The 14263-nt window shown below is 36.9% G+C and overlaps 1 protein-coding gene across 2 annotated transcripts in view; it reads left to right on the forward strand.

The window, feature by feature from the left end:
- SNRK (SNF related kinase) overlaps window positions 1–14263 on the forward strand; it is a 64607-nt gene that overhangs the window by 32157 nt on the left and 18187 nt on the right. The window lies entirely within an intron of this gene.

Genomic DNA, 14263 nt, shown 5'->3' on the forward strand with positions numbered 1-14263 from the left:
TGGGGAAGGAGCTGGAAGTACAAGTGGAAGGAGCTAATAGAACTCCTAACTATACCAATGTAAAAAGACCTCCAAGGCATATAGTAGTAAAGCTGGCAAAAGTTGATGATAAAAAATATTAAGGGCAGCAAGGCAGAAGAAAATAACTTACAAAGGAACCCCTATCAGGCTTTCAGCAGATTTCTGAGAAACCGTACAGGCAAGGAGAGAGTGGAATGATATATTCAAAATTCTGCAAGACAAACTTGCAGCCAAGAATACTCTGTCCAGCAAAAATATCCTTCAGATATGATGGATAAATGAAAACTTTCCCAGGTAAACAAAAGCTAAGGGAGTTCATCACCACAAGACCCCCCCTACAAGAAATGCTCAAGAAGGCCCTCATATCTGGAAAAAAAAAGGGGGTTACAAAGCCTTGAGCAAGGAGATAAAAGGTAGACAAAATCATAAAATTGCAGCTGTCAGAACAGGTTAGCAAAACCTTAATTATAACGTTAAAGATAAAGGGAAGGAAAACATGAAAAATAATCTCATCATCTTGACCAGAAACTCACAACACAAGATGAAATAAGTTGTGACAATAATAACTTAGAAGGGGAAGAGAAAAGGGATGGAATTGGCTTAGTCTGAGGAAGTAAGAGGCTATCAGAGAATGGACTATCTCATCTACAAGATTGTTTATACAAACCTCATGGTAACCACTAAACAGATAATCAGAACAGAGACACAAAATGATAAAGAGAAAACTGAGAAAACCATCATAGAGAACTACCAAACTGAATTGGTAGTCCGAAATACATGGTACAAGAAACAACGGAAATACAGAAGAACCGGAAAACAAGTGATAAAATGGCAGCATTAAGCCCTCGTATATCAATAATCACTCTAAATGTAAATGAATTGAATTTTCCAATCAAAAGACGGAGTGGCGGGATGGATTAAAAAACAAGACCCAACAATGTGCTGCCTACAGGAAACACATCTCAGCTCTGAAGACAAGCACAGGCTCAGAGTGAAGGGATGGAAGGTGATACTCCAAGCCAATGGCAAACAAAAGAAAGCAGGTGTTGCCATACTTATATCAGACAAAGTAGACTTCAAGACAAAAGAGGTAATGAGAGACAAAGAGGGGCAGTATATAATGATAAAAGGGACACTCCACCAAGAAGACATAACACTTATAAATGCACCCAACACAGGAGCACCAAAGTACATAAAGCAACTATTAACAAACCTAAAAGGAGATATTAACAACAAAACAATAATACTAGGGGACCTTAACACCCCACTTACATCAGTGGATAGTTCATCCAGACAGAAAGTCAACAAGGAAATAGTGGATTTAAATGAAAAACTAGACCAGATGGACTTAATAGATATATAGAGAACACTCTATCCCAAAACAGCAGAATACACATTCTTCTCAAGTGCACATGGAACATTCTCAAGGATAGACCATATGTTGGGAAACAGGGCAAGCCTCAATAAATTTAAGAAGATTGAAATCATATCAAGCACCTTTTCCTACCATAATACTATGAAACTAGAAATCAACTACAAGAGAAAAACTGGGAAAGTGACAAATATGTGGAGGCTAAACAGCATGCTACTGAACAACCAGTGGATCATTGAAGAAATTAAAGGAGACATCAAAAAATATCTGGAGGTGGCCGGCCCGGTGACACAGTGGTTAAGTTTGTGTGCTCCTCTTCGGTGTCCCAGGGTTCATGGGTTCGGATCCCGGGCACAGACCTACGCACCACTTATCAAGCCATGCTGTGGCAGGCGTCCCACATATAAAGTAGAGGAAGATGGGCACAGATGTCAGCCCAGGACCAATCTTCCTCAGCAAAAAGAGGAGGATTGGCAATAGATGTTAGCTGAAGGCTAATCTTCCTCACACACACAAAAAAATCTGGAGACAAATGAGAATGAAAATACACCATACCAACTCATATGGGATACAGCAAAAGCAGTCCTAAGAGGGAAATTCATAGCAAGAGGGAAATTCATAGCAAGAAGGAAATTCAGGCCCACCTTAACAAACAAAATAAATCTCAAATTGTAGTTTAAGCAATCTTAAACTACACCTAACGGAATTAGAAAAAGAACAAACAAGGCCAAAGTCAGCAGAAGGAGGGAAATAATAAAAATCAGAGCAGAAGTAAATGAAATTGGAAAAAAAAAAAAAACAGTAGAAAGGATCAATGAAACAGAGCTGGTTCTTTGAGAAGATAAACAAAATTGACAAACCCTTAGCCAGACTCACTGAGACTTAACATAGATTGGGAGCTCCAATAGATAGCAGGGAAGCCCCTCAGATGGCGTGATCCCCATGTTCCCAGGTGTGATTCTTTTTTGTACTCAGTAGTAATTAAGTTTCTAGAGGATTGAAACTGGCTTAACAAATTCTTAAGAGACCAATGTGTATGAATACCTGTTGATTGATATACGGTCATATGGTGCGTGATGACGTTTCCATCAATAACGGACCACATATACACAGTGGTCCCCTAAGATTAATATCATATAGCCTAGGTGTGTAGTACGCCATAGCATCGAGGTTGGTTGAAGTACACTCTATGATGTTCACACGATGACACAATTGCCTAATGATGCACTTCTCAGAATGTATCCCTGTTGTCAGGTGACACATGACTGTATGAGACATTAACTAGCAGCCCACTACAAGCTTAAATTCTTGCGTCAGAGTAGCTATATTTTCCTAACTTTATCTGTTTTTCAGGTTTCTAAAAAGACGTACATAAGATCTTCTTTTAGTTATAGTGTAAGTTGATTGGGTTTAACCTTTTTTTTAGGAACATTTATGATCCATTGAAACTCCTGAAGTCACACAATTCTTATTTGGATTTCTGCCTCAGCTCTAGAAAGGGCTCTTCCTGATCTAGAATTTTAGTTCATTTATTCCTGTTGCTTCCAAGGCTTTGAAAACATTTCTGCAAGTTTTTTTTTTCCTAGTTGTTACAGCAACTAAAAGTCTGCTGTGACTCATTATATTCTACCTGGTAGCAGAAAATTCCCAGTGGTTTTAGATTAGTCCTAATTTTGTTCTCAATCATAAGTTTGTGGGTGGGATGCATTGCTATCTGTCCTGTACAAGGACAGCCATAGTATCAGATTATCAGGAAACAGCTTGATAAGCATTTCTTGGATTTACCCATCTAGCCTCAGTGTCAAAATGGATTCCTTAATCAACAGAGGCAAGAATAGGTAGAGAATTTGTATTGCCTCACTTCCTAACTTTTGACTCTTCTAGTTGACCCTGCTGTCAGGGAAATAAGGGGAATTGCTTTACATATGGTAAGGAGGCTTTCTAAGGCTTTGTTCTTATGTTACTTTGCGTAAGATAAATGAACTTCAGAATCCGTAGCTATCAGTGTCTGTTACCAGTTAGAGAACTATTTATTGATCACTTTCTTTAAATTGGTTTTTGAGTTGTCCCAAACACGGCAGAGCACCAGGAAGCAAGCAAAGACAGGCTCCTGGGTTAAGCCCATATACAAAGCTCATGTATTTTGTTGATAGTTATCATTCGGGGTCTCAGTCAGATCCTTATTTAATTTTACATTAAATTCTAGCAAGTTAAATAAAATTGTATTTCCAACCTTCAGCTATAGGTAGATAACATAGAGACTTTATAGAGGCCAGCACACAGATAGCAGCAAGAGATGAGAAAGAAGCATGAAATCATAATTAAAAACTCTTGAAAACTTGATATTCCTGAACAACCAGTGGATCAAAGAAGAAATTAAAGGAGAAATAAAAAAGTTTCTCGAGACAAAAATGGAAGCACAACATACCAGAATTTATGGCAGTGCAGCAAAAGCAGTTCTAAAAGGGAAGTTCATAGCAATGAATGCCTACATTTAGAAGCAAGAAAGATCTCAAATAAACAACCTAACTCTACACCTTAAGGAACTAGAAAAAGAAAAAGAAACTGAGCCCAAACGTAGTAGAAGGGAGGAACTAATAAAGATTAGAGCAGAAATAAATGGAATAGAGAACAGGAAAACAATAGAAAAGATTAAACAAACTAAGAGTTGGTTCCTTGAAAAGATAAACAAAATTGACAAACCCTTACCTAGGTTAACCAAAGAAAAAAGAGAAGGGACCCAAATCACTAAAATTATAAATGAAAAAGGAGACATTACAGCTGATATCACAGAAATACAAAGGATCATAAGAGGCTATTATGAACAACTATATGCCAACAAACTTAACAATTTAGAAGAAATTGAAAAGTTCTTAGAAACATACGACCTACCAAGATTGAGTCAGGAAGAAATAGAAAATCTGAATAGACCAATTACTAGTAAGGAGATTGAATCATTAAGCAAAAATTTCCCAATGAAGCAAAGCCCAGGACCAGATCGCTTCACTGGTGAATTTTACCAAACATTTAAAGAAGAATTAATACCAGTCCTTCTCACACTCTTCCAAAAAATCAAAGAGGAGGGAATGCTCCCAAACTCATTTTGCGAGGCCAATGTTATCCTGATACCAAAGCCAGAAAAGGACACTACTAGAAAGAAAACCACAGGCCTATAGCCCTGATGAATATAAATGGAAGAATTCTCAATAAAATACTAGCAAACCTAATTTAGCAGCACATTAAGATCATTCACCATGATCAAGTGGAATTGATCCCTGGGGTACAAGGATGGTTCAACATATACAAATAAATCAATGTGATACATCACATTAATAGAATGAAAGAAAGGAATCATATGATAATCTCAGTAAATACAAAAAATCTTTTGACAAAATTCAACATTTGTTCCTGGTAAAAACACTTAACAAATTAGACATAAAAGGAACATATCTCAACATAATAAAGGCTATATATGACAGGCCCACAGCTAACATCATACTGTGAAAGGTTGAAAGCTTTTCCTCTAAGATCAGAAATAAGACAATGGTGCCCACTCTCACCACTTCTATTCAACATAGTACTAGTCCTAGCAAGAGCAATCAAGCAAGAAAACAAAAGATATCAGAATTGGAAAGCAAGGAGTAAAATTGTCTGTATTTGCAGATGACATGATTTTATATATAAAAAAATCTTAGAGACTCAACCAAAAAATTATTAGAACTAATGAGCGAATTCACTAAAGCTGCAGAATACAAAATTAGCATACAAAAATTAGTGGTGTTTCTGTATGCTAACAATTTTCTGAAAAAGAAATAAATCAATCTCATTTACAATAGTATCAAAAACAATAAAAGACTTAGGAATAAAGTTAACCAAGGAGGTGAAAGATCTCTACTATGAAAGCTACAAGACATTGATGAAAGAAATTGAAGAAGATAGAAATAATGGAAAGGTATCCCATGTCCCAGGTTCATGGATTGGAAGAATTAATATTATTAAAATATCAATACTACCAAAAGCCATCTATGGATTCAGTGCAATCCCTACCAAGATTCCAATGGTATTTTTAATGGAAATAGAAAAAACACTCCTAAAGTTTATATGGAACCACAAAAGACCCCAAACAGCCAAAGAAATCCTGAGAAAGGAGAACAAAATGGGAGGTGTCACACTTCCTGATTTTACTATTATAAAGCTATAGTAGTTAAAACAATGTGGTGCTGGCATAAAAACAGTTGGATAGCCAATGGAACAGAATTGAGAGCCCAGAAATAAACCGAAGCATATACAGTCAACTAATATTTGGCAAGAGAGATAAGAGTACTCAATGGAGAAAAGACAGTCTCTTCAATAAATGGTGCTGGGAAAATTGGATATTCATATGTAAAAGAATGAAACTTGACCCCTGTCTTACACCACTCACAAAAATTAACTTCAAATGGACTAAAGTCTTAAATGTAAGACCTGAAACCATAAAACTCCTGGAAGAAAACAGGGCAAAAGCTCCTTGATCTGAGTCTTGGTAATGATATTTTGGAAATCACACCATGGAAAGCACAAGCAACAAAATAAAAAATAAACAGGTGGGACTACATCAAACTAAAAAGCTTCTGCACAGCAAAAGAAACCATTAACAAAGTGAAAAGACAGCCTATGGAATGGGAAAAAATATTTGCAAACCATATATCTGATAAGTGGTTAATATTCAAAATATATGAAGAACTCATATATTAGAACTCATATAATAGAACAACTCAATAGCAAAAAAAGCAAATAATCCAATTTAAAAATGAGGAAAGGACCTGAACATTTTTCCAAAGACAAACAAATGGCCAACAGGTATGTGAAAAGATGCTCAACATCACTAGTCATTAGGGAAATGCAAATTAAAGCCACAGGGAGCTATCACCTCACACCTGTTAGAATGGCCATCATCAAAAGACAAGAGATAACAAACGCTGGTGAGGATGTGGAGAAAAGGGAACTTTTGTGCACTGTTGGTGAGATTATAAATTTGTACAGCCACTATGGAAAACAGTATGGAGGATCCTCAAGAAATTAAAAATAGAACTACCATATGATCCAGCAATTCCACGTCTGGGAATATATCCAAAGGAAACAAAAACACTAACTTGAAAAGATATCTGCACACCCATGTTCATAGCAGCATTATTTACAATGGCCAAGACATGAAAACAACCCAAGTGCCCATCAATGGGTGAATGGATAAAGAAGTTGTGATTTTTATATATGTATACACATGCACACACACGTAATGAAGTATTATTCAGCCACAAAAAATGAGGAAATCCTGCCATTTATGACAACATGAATGTACCTTTAAAGGCATTATGCTAAGTGAAATAAGTCAGACAGAAAGACGAATACTGTATGATCTCACGTATATGTGGAATCGAAAAAAAAAAACAAACTCATGGAAAAAGAGATCAGATTTGTGGTTACCAGAGGCAGGGGGAGCAGGAATTGGGAGAAGGTGGTCAAAAGGTACAAAATTCCAGTTATAAGATAAATAAGTATTAGAGATATAACGTACAACATGATGACTATAGTTAACACTGCTGTATCATTTATAGGAAAGTTGTAAAGCAAGTAGATCCTGAGTTCTCATCATAAGGCGAATTTATTTTCTTTTCTTTTTATTGTATCTATATGAGATGATGGGTGTTAACTAAACCTATTGTGGTAATTATTTCGCAACGTACCTAAATCAAACCATCACGCTGTACACCTTAAACTTAATACAGTGATGTGTGTCAATTATTTCTCAATAAAACTGGAAAAACAAACAAACATGATATGCCCCTCTGTCTGCTGCCTGGAGCCCAGGTGTTTAGCAGTGTTTATGGACACTTCTGGAGGTAGGGTGAGGCACACACTTGCCATGGAAGCAGCTCTAAAAGGGGAATCCTAGATGGAAGATAAGATGGAGCCACTTTTGATGAGCCAGATGCCTGTTACTTTCTCTGTAAATGAATGAACAGAGATGAATTGTGGCAAGGCCCAGGACACAAAGGGCAGCAGTGCCATCTCTCCTGGAAATGCCCTTTGTTGCTGACCTCTAGGGTCTCATTACGATTACATCTCAGCACCTAGCACAGTGCCTGGCAAATAGTGGTGCCACATGTTTATTGAGTATACGTATCAGTGTCTGCTTTGTGTCCTTTAGTGTAAGGACCAGTGCTCCCAAGGGCACATCTGTATCTTAGCATGGTTCTTTAGCTGGTGATTTTAAGTGATGTGGAAAAGCAGGCTCTAATAATTTTTAATTCCTCCATTATCAGAAGGCATCAGAGGAAGAATTATTTAATAAATTGTACTAGAATAATTAAATATTTGAGGAAGAAAGAATGATAGATCCCTACCTATATCATATGTCAAAATAAATTTCAGGTGAACTAAGGATTTGTATATGAAGAATTAAGCCCCCTCCAAAAGGTGAGTATTCATAAGATCTAGGCCTTTTAAACAGGAATCATAAGGAAAAGGTGATAGATTTCATTACAGTTAAGTGGGTATGGTATACATGTATTTAAGACAAAAGTATAATGGAAACAAACTGCAGAAATAATTTGTAATATAGATGATTACTATTCTTACTGTAGAAAGAGCTCTTACAAATCAGTGAGAAAACTCTCCTAAAGACAGATGAAAAGAGAGTTCATTAAAATGCCATATAAATAGCCAATAAAGAAGGAAAATTTTAACCTTAAAAGCAGTTAGAGTATTTAGGATTTAGTACAAAGCTACAGTAATCAAGACTGTATGGTGTTAGCAAAAGGGTGTACATATAGATCAATGGAATAGAATAGAGAGTCCATAAATAAACCAACACGTATATAAAGTCAATTGATTTTTAGCAGAAGTGCTAAAGCAATTCAGTGGAGAAGGGGTAAGTCTTTTCAACAACGTTGCTGGAACAATTAGATATCCATATGAAAACATGAACCTTGACCCATACGTTACACCACTTATAAAAACTCGTTGTGCTTCATAGACCTAAATGTAAAATGTAAAACTGTAATACTTCTAGAAGAAAACATAGGCGATCTTTGCAGCTTTGGCTTAGGCAAAGCTATTTTAGATACAGCACCAAAAGCACAATCCATAAAAGAAAAATTTGATAATTTTTATCAGATTAACTCCTCTTTGAAAGATACTGTTAAGCCACTGACTGGGAGAAAGTACTTGTAAATCACATATCTGATAACGATCCATAAAGAACTCTCAAAACTCAACATCAATAATAAATTAAAAGGCAACCCAATGTTGTATGTTTATTGTAATTCTTAAAAAGATATATTGATTTTTTTAATGTAGGAAAATAAGATGTATACATTTTTAAACTACATGTCTAGTTTAGGTGTTATGCATGGAGAATTAACCAAAACAAACATTTCAAGAACTAATATTTTGAATTTTGATTCTTGTTATAGCAAATACACTGTTTTAAAGTTTATGTCTCTTTATTCTCAAATGAGAAAGTGAAAAAGTCTCTTGACAAGCTTAAACATTTTAGGGAGACTGGGTAATGCTGTGTGCTGTTAAAGGACGTACCGCATTTGACTGCGTATCCCCCATGCCCAGAAAGCTGTGTTTGTTGCATTAAACATCGTGTGCCTTTTGAAAGAGAACCTGGGAGAGTCAGCACGTGCAGGTGATTTTTATTAACTGATGTTTTAATGGCTTGTATATCTTTCTTATGTTAGCACACCTCAGCCTTATGCAGAAGGCTCAGTGTTTTTAAAATCAACTTAAGAGAACATCAGAATACTTCACTAGCTATTAATCTAAAGCATCAAGTTAGTGCAGACTTCAAATTTATAAAATGCTAACCATACAGTTCTTTAGTCTGCATCGTTTGTATTGTTTGACTAGACAAATAGAATTGGACATTTTTAGATTTGGTATTAAATCTAAACATTCTACTTTCTAAATCAAGGTTAAACTTGTGAAATTGCTTTGCATTTTTCATAACTTTGTGAGAAATTTGAAATGGGAAATCACTTTCTTGAAACTAAATTTAAAGTTACTGTGTGTCCACGGTAAGGCAGTGCTCCGGTGGATCCCCTCTTTGAAGAGGATCCATGTTGAGATTTGTAGTAGAAGAATGTACACTTACACATGTTGCCATGCTGATGTTCTTGTTTTCACATTTTAAAAATATTTCTAATATATGAATATTTTAAACTTTGAGGCTAGTAGTATAATAAAATTGGACAAAAGCTAGAGATTTTTCCTGTAAGCTTGTAAAAGGAAGTATTTAGCTTTCACAAGGTATTTTTTTAAAGATCTAATTTTGGAAAGGTAGGAATTTGTAACTGATTCTTGCTTCCCTGAGTTATTTAGAAATACCTTGAGGGATTGTTCTGGTTAGGTGGAAATTTCGAGACAGCCAGAGCATCCAGACTGACTTTGTCTGGGAATGTAGCTGGGGTGGGTAGCTCGCCTGCCCCTTGAGAACCCTCTAGTTTGTCCTGAAGAGGGAAATAGAACTAGAGGGTGAAATGGCCAGCATCACTGGCCCCTTCCCTGGCTTCATGAGACCAAAATCCTCTCCCTGGACATGTAATATTGGGCTAGTGCCAGGAAAACAGTTTTATCTAGAGATTCTGTGGACCTACATCCCTGCCCTTTTTTTCTTTCATCACATTTTATAAGGCTGTTAGGGATTTTTATGAAACATCAGTGAGTTTAATATTTGAGTTTTCTTAATCCTTGAAGGAAGTTATTTGTGCTAAAAATTAAATAATTCCTTCTGTAGCTATTCATGCTATGGAGAGATTGATCTGTGAATCTATTAAGGGAATCTTACAGAACCAAGTGTCCCCAGACCACTGGTTGAGAATCACTGTCTCAGTAAGTAGAGAATACATCTAGGCTTTTTTTTAAATTAACTTTTACATTCCTATAAAGAGGTTCAAGTATGTACACATCATAATATTCTGTTAAGCATAACTAAGTTTTAATTACTTTTTTTTTTACAAGTAATGAATGTTAGTGTAGGATAATTCAAATAATACAAAGGTATATTGATAAAAAGCATAAAATCCCTTTAACTTTTCCCTGTCAGTCCCATACCTGTACCTAGAGGGAACCATATTTTATCAGTCCTTGTAGGCTGTGCAGTGATATGTGGAGCACTGTGTGCCCAGACACCCTCTCAGAAATTACAAGATAAGTGGCGGTGTCCACATTTTGTAGAAGAGGGAACTAGGATGCATAGAAGCCAGGTAGCTTGGCCAAGAATACATAGCTAATTAAATGGCCAAGGTAGGATTTGAACCCAGGTCTCTGACGCTTTAGCTCAGGCATGCTCTTTTCATTAGGCCATACTGAAAGAAATCACACAGCGATTATTTTTAGCCTGGCTTATCGTTCCCTCTTCATCTGTAAAGTTCACTTCCTGACTGGTACCAAAATCAGGTTTCTAAAGTGATTTATGTAAGAAGGCTGTGTTGGAAAGGTGTCTGCTGCTTGTCTGATATGGGTTTGTATGAACGTGTGCAGTCCCGCAGTGTGTGATTGATAACCTTTTGAGTTCTTAAACTTTTTCCTGTTTTCTTTTGACTTGAAAAAACAAGTTTGCACAAGGTCTTAAACAGCTGACTAGAAGAAACTGCAGCTTGTTTTCACCGATTCCCCTACCCTACTCTAGGCACTTCTCAGTCTCCTTTCCCTCTGAGCTTTTATTTGAAGGACATGAATAACCACTGACTGCCCCTGTACTCTAACTACCAGTTCAGCTGCCTTTTGGGGGAGTCCTACCCAAACAGTATTTGCAGAAGTACTGCTTTCTCTTTAGTGTCAGGTTCACTCCAGTCAGCGAACTTCTGTCACGCAGGCAGTACCTGGGGGGAGCCTGCATTCGAGGAACCCTGAGTAATTGAGGAAAACAGGAGAACATCTATAATCACAGCTCATTGTGGTGATGCTGAAATGACCATGTGGTCCAGGTCACCAGGTTGGAGGGAAGTGTGGGGAGACCTCAGGAAAGGTGAGGGTCAGGGGTGGGAGACTTTGGGGATAATTCTAGGCACATGATGGAATTGGCAGGATCTTCCTGACCTGCAAGTCAGTGGACCCAGAGTGTAGAGTCTGGGATGTCTCCTAAGTTTTGATTGGGTTGGTGGAGGTGCCATTGGCCAGGCTAGAACACAAATGGGGACCAATAAGTTTGGATAAAAGATGATAAGCTTAGTTTGGGCAGCACTGATTTTTGAATTCCCCAAGGGACATTTAGGTGGATTCTGGTCTGGGAAAGAAGTTTATTGAAGTAGGTATGAGATAATAGCATTTATCCTCACTTGTGTTTTTTTAAGGGGAGAAATGATTCCTTGTTAAATGATAAAACTTTGCTTCTAGCTAGAGTGTTGATAAAACCGGGAATAATAAAGATATCCTAAAACTGGATTTGTCCAAATTCTTCATTTCTCTTCTGCCTCACTCTTAGACTGTCAGTTCAAATGACCTGACAGTTTTCTAGTTCAGAATGGTCTCGAGTCATGTCCCTTAGAACCAGCCACTGGTTCTGTTCGGAGTAAGAAAGAGTCTTTAGTAACCAGAGCTCTAGGTGATTTTGAATGCAGGTGAGTAGTTCTTACTGGTTGGATAGGAATTCAGATCAGTAGACTATATCTTTAGGTTTCCAAATATCATACAAGAAACAAAAGTCCTAGGTTCTATTATAAAACCCTTGGGACCTACACACTTCTGTACCAGTACTTGCTATTCTAAGAAAGCCATTGCCTTTTACATTACTATTGGGTCATATGTCATTTGTTGGTGACCACAGTTGGAACTGAAAAGTGACTGCATAAATCCTGCCGGTTGTAAGTGGTGTCATAAAAGGTACTGGTCCCTACTTCATCTGTAGTAGTTTTAGAACATTCTATTCCTATTGCTTCTTTCATGACTCATGGCTACACTGATAAAAGAAAGTCAGAGGAAAAAAGAGAGGTTTCTACCTAAAGTCTTTCTTCTGGTCTTCCCATTTTTATTACTTTCTAATCCTTGTTCTTTCTTTTGCTGTCTAGATAATTCACTTCAGAAATGGTTTTTTTAGAAAACCTCTCAATAGTCAGGACATTCTCCACCCCTCCTTTGGCAATTGCTTTTCCTCAAATTAATCATTAGCGTGTTCTTTTATTGTTTTGTTTTCATTTTGATCTTTTGTCAGCCTGCCTAAAATGAACTTTGTAATGTAAACTCCACCTCCAACCCTAGAAATAGTATAATTCAATTGTATTATGATAAATTAACCTACTGTACTGAATGTTAGCAGATGAGACTTCAGTGCTCATTTTTGTAATCTTATTTCCAGCTGGCTTGAGAGCCACTAAGAGGGACCAGTAACTCCCACCCTTTATACAAACAAAGACTTCGTTATCTTTCCACCTCTTCCCACAGTTCCATGAGTTGGAAGATATTTTTAACCAAAGGAATTGTATTTATTGATATTTTCTTTTTCCATTTTTATTAACCAAGGGCCTGTTGCTGGGTCTGAAATCGAAACTTATGCTTCAGATGGTAGTATCAACATTAAGTTTGATTTTTCAGATGGTTTCAGATGTTTGTTAACCTTTGTATCTTTAATATGAATAGACAATTTCATTAATGTTTTTTAAAAATGAAAATAATGTTAAGTCCCCGTTCCATGCTCTTTCTCTCACCTTTTGCTCCCCCTCCCCTCAGTTACAGACTTGGTGGATCCCTTGTGGTCTAGGATCTCCTGCTGTGGCTGTGATCTACACCTTGGGAGTTTGTAGTTTTATTAGCAAGTTTTTTTTTAATGGGGAAAGATAATTAAAAATATTCACTAAAATGAATTTTTCTTAAGACAGGTACCACCTCCCTCCCCATTTGTGGGGGAACGTAATAGGTAATTCTTTTTGATGCCATTCTTAGTCCTCTAATACCAGATGTCTAGTTCTGGGGACCCAAGCTCCTGAATCATCACCTTTTTTTACCTGAATTACTAAAAGGCCCTCCCTGTTCCTCTCCCCCCATCTCTATTAGTTTTTCTTCTCTGTATTGGCGTTATGCCTTACCTACTTTCAGTTTCTGTTACCTATTTCTCGCAGTGAATTGGGAGCCCTGAAGGGCAAGGGTGTCTCTCATTCATCTTTGTGTTCAGTGTGCCTACAACAGTGCCTGGCGCAGATGAGCAAGAGCCAGGCAGCCTCCTTAGGAATGCTGGGTGCTGGGCTGTGTCCTGAATGCTTAACATGGATTCCATTTTAAGTCTTTTAATGCCCACTGCAGCTTCAAGAGGAAGTACATTACTGTTACTCTTCCCTTTTTAAAGATGGGGAGCATGTTTTGAAATAACTTGGTTAAAGTCATACCACTTTGTGTTTGTTTACTAACTGTTTTTATCTTTTTCCTTTGGCTCTTAGGATGAAAAAGTAAAACAATTCAAAGATAAAGTAGAGTAAGAAGAGAAATAAAAAGTCTGGAAAATAAGTAAATAGAATAAATGGCCCCTTGAATAGTCATGTGGTGTCAGTGGAGGGTCTTTTGCCCTTTCTAAAACTTTGCCCCTTATTTACACTGCTGTTCTCCAGTTTAAATGCTTCAGATTATGTCATTTAGCTTTGCAAACTACTTGGCATAGAATTGCATTTCTAAATTTGTCAAATTTTAATTATTTCTACCATCAGAAATTATTTGAGCCCTAACTGGAAACAGTGGAAATAAGAGTGTGTATATATATATGTGTATATATACGTGTGTGTGTATATATATATTTATGTTGTTTTTCTTTTTTACTCTTCTAATCATGCATCACTTCCTAACAAGCAGAGTGTGTTAGTTTGCTTGGGCAAATGATGCTGAAGAGAACATTTCCAA

Source organism: Diceros bicornis, chromosome 2 (assembly GCF_020826845.1).
Source record: "Diceros bicornis minor isolate mBicDic1 chromosome 2, mDicBic1.mat.cur, whole genome shotgun sequence".
Classification (NCBI taxonomy): domain Eukaryota; kingdom Metazoa; phylum Chordata; class Mammalia; order Perissodactyla; family Rhinocerotidae; genus Diceros; species Diceros bicornis.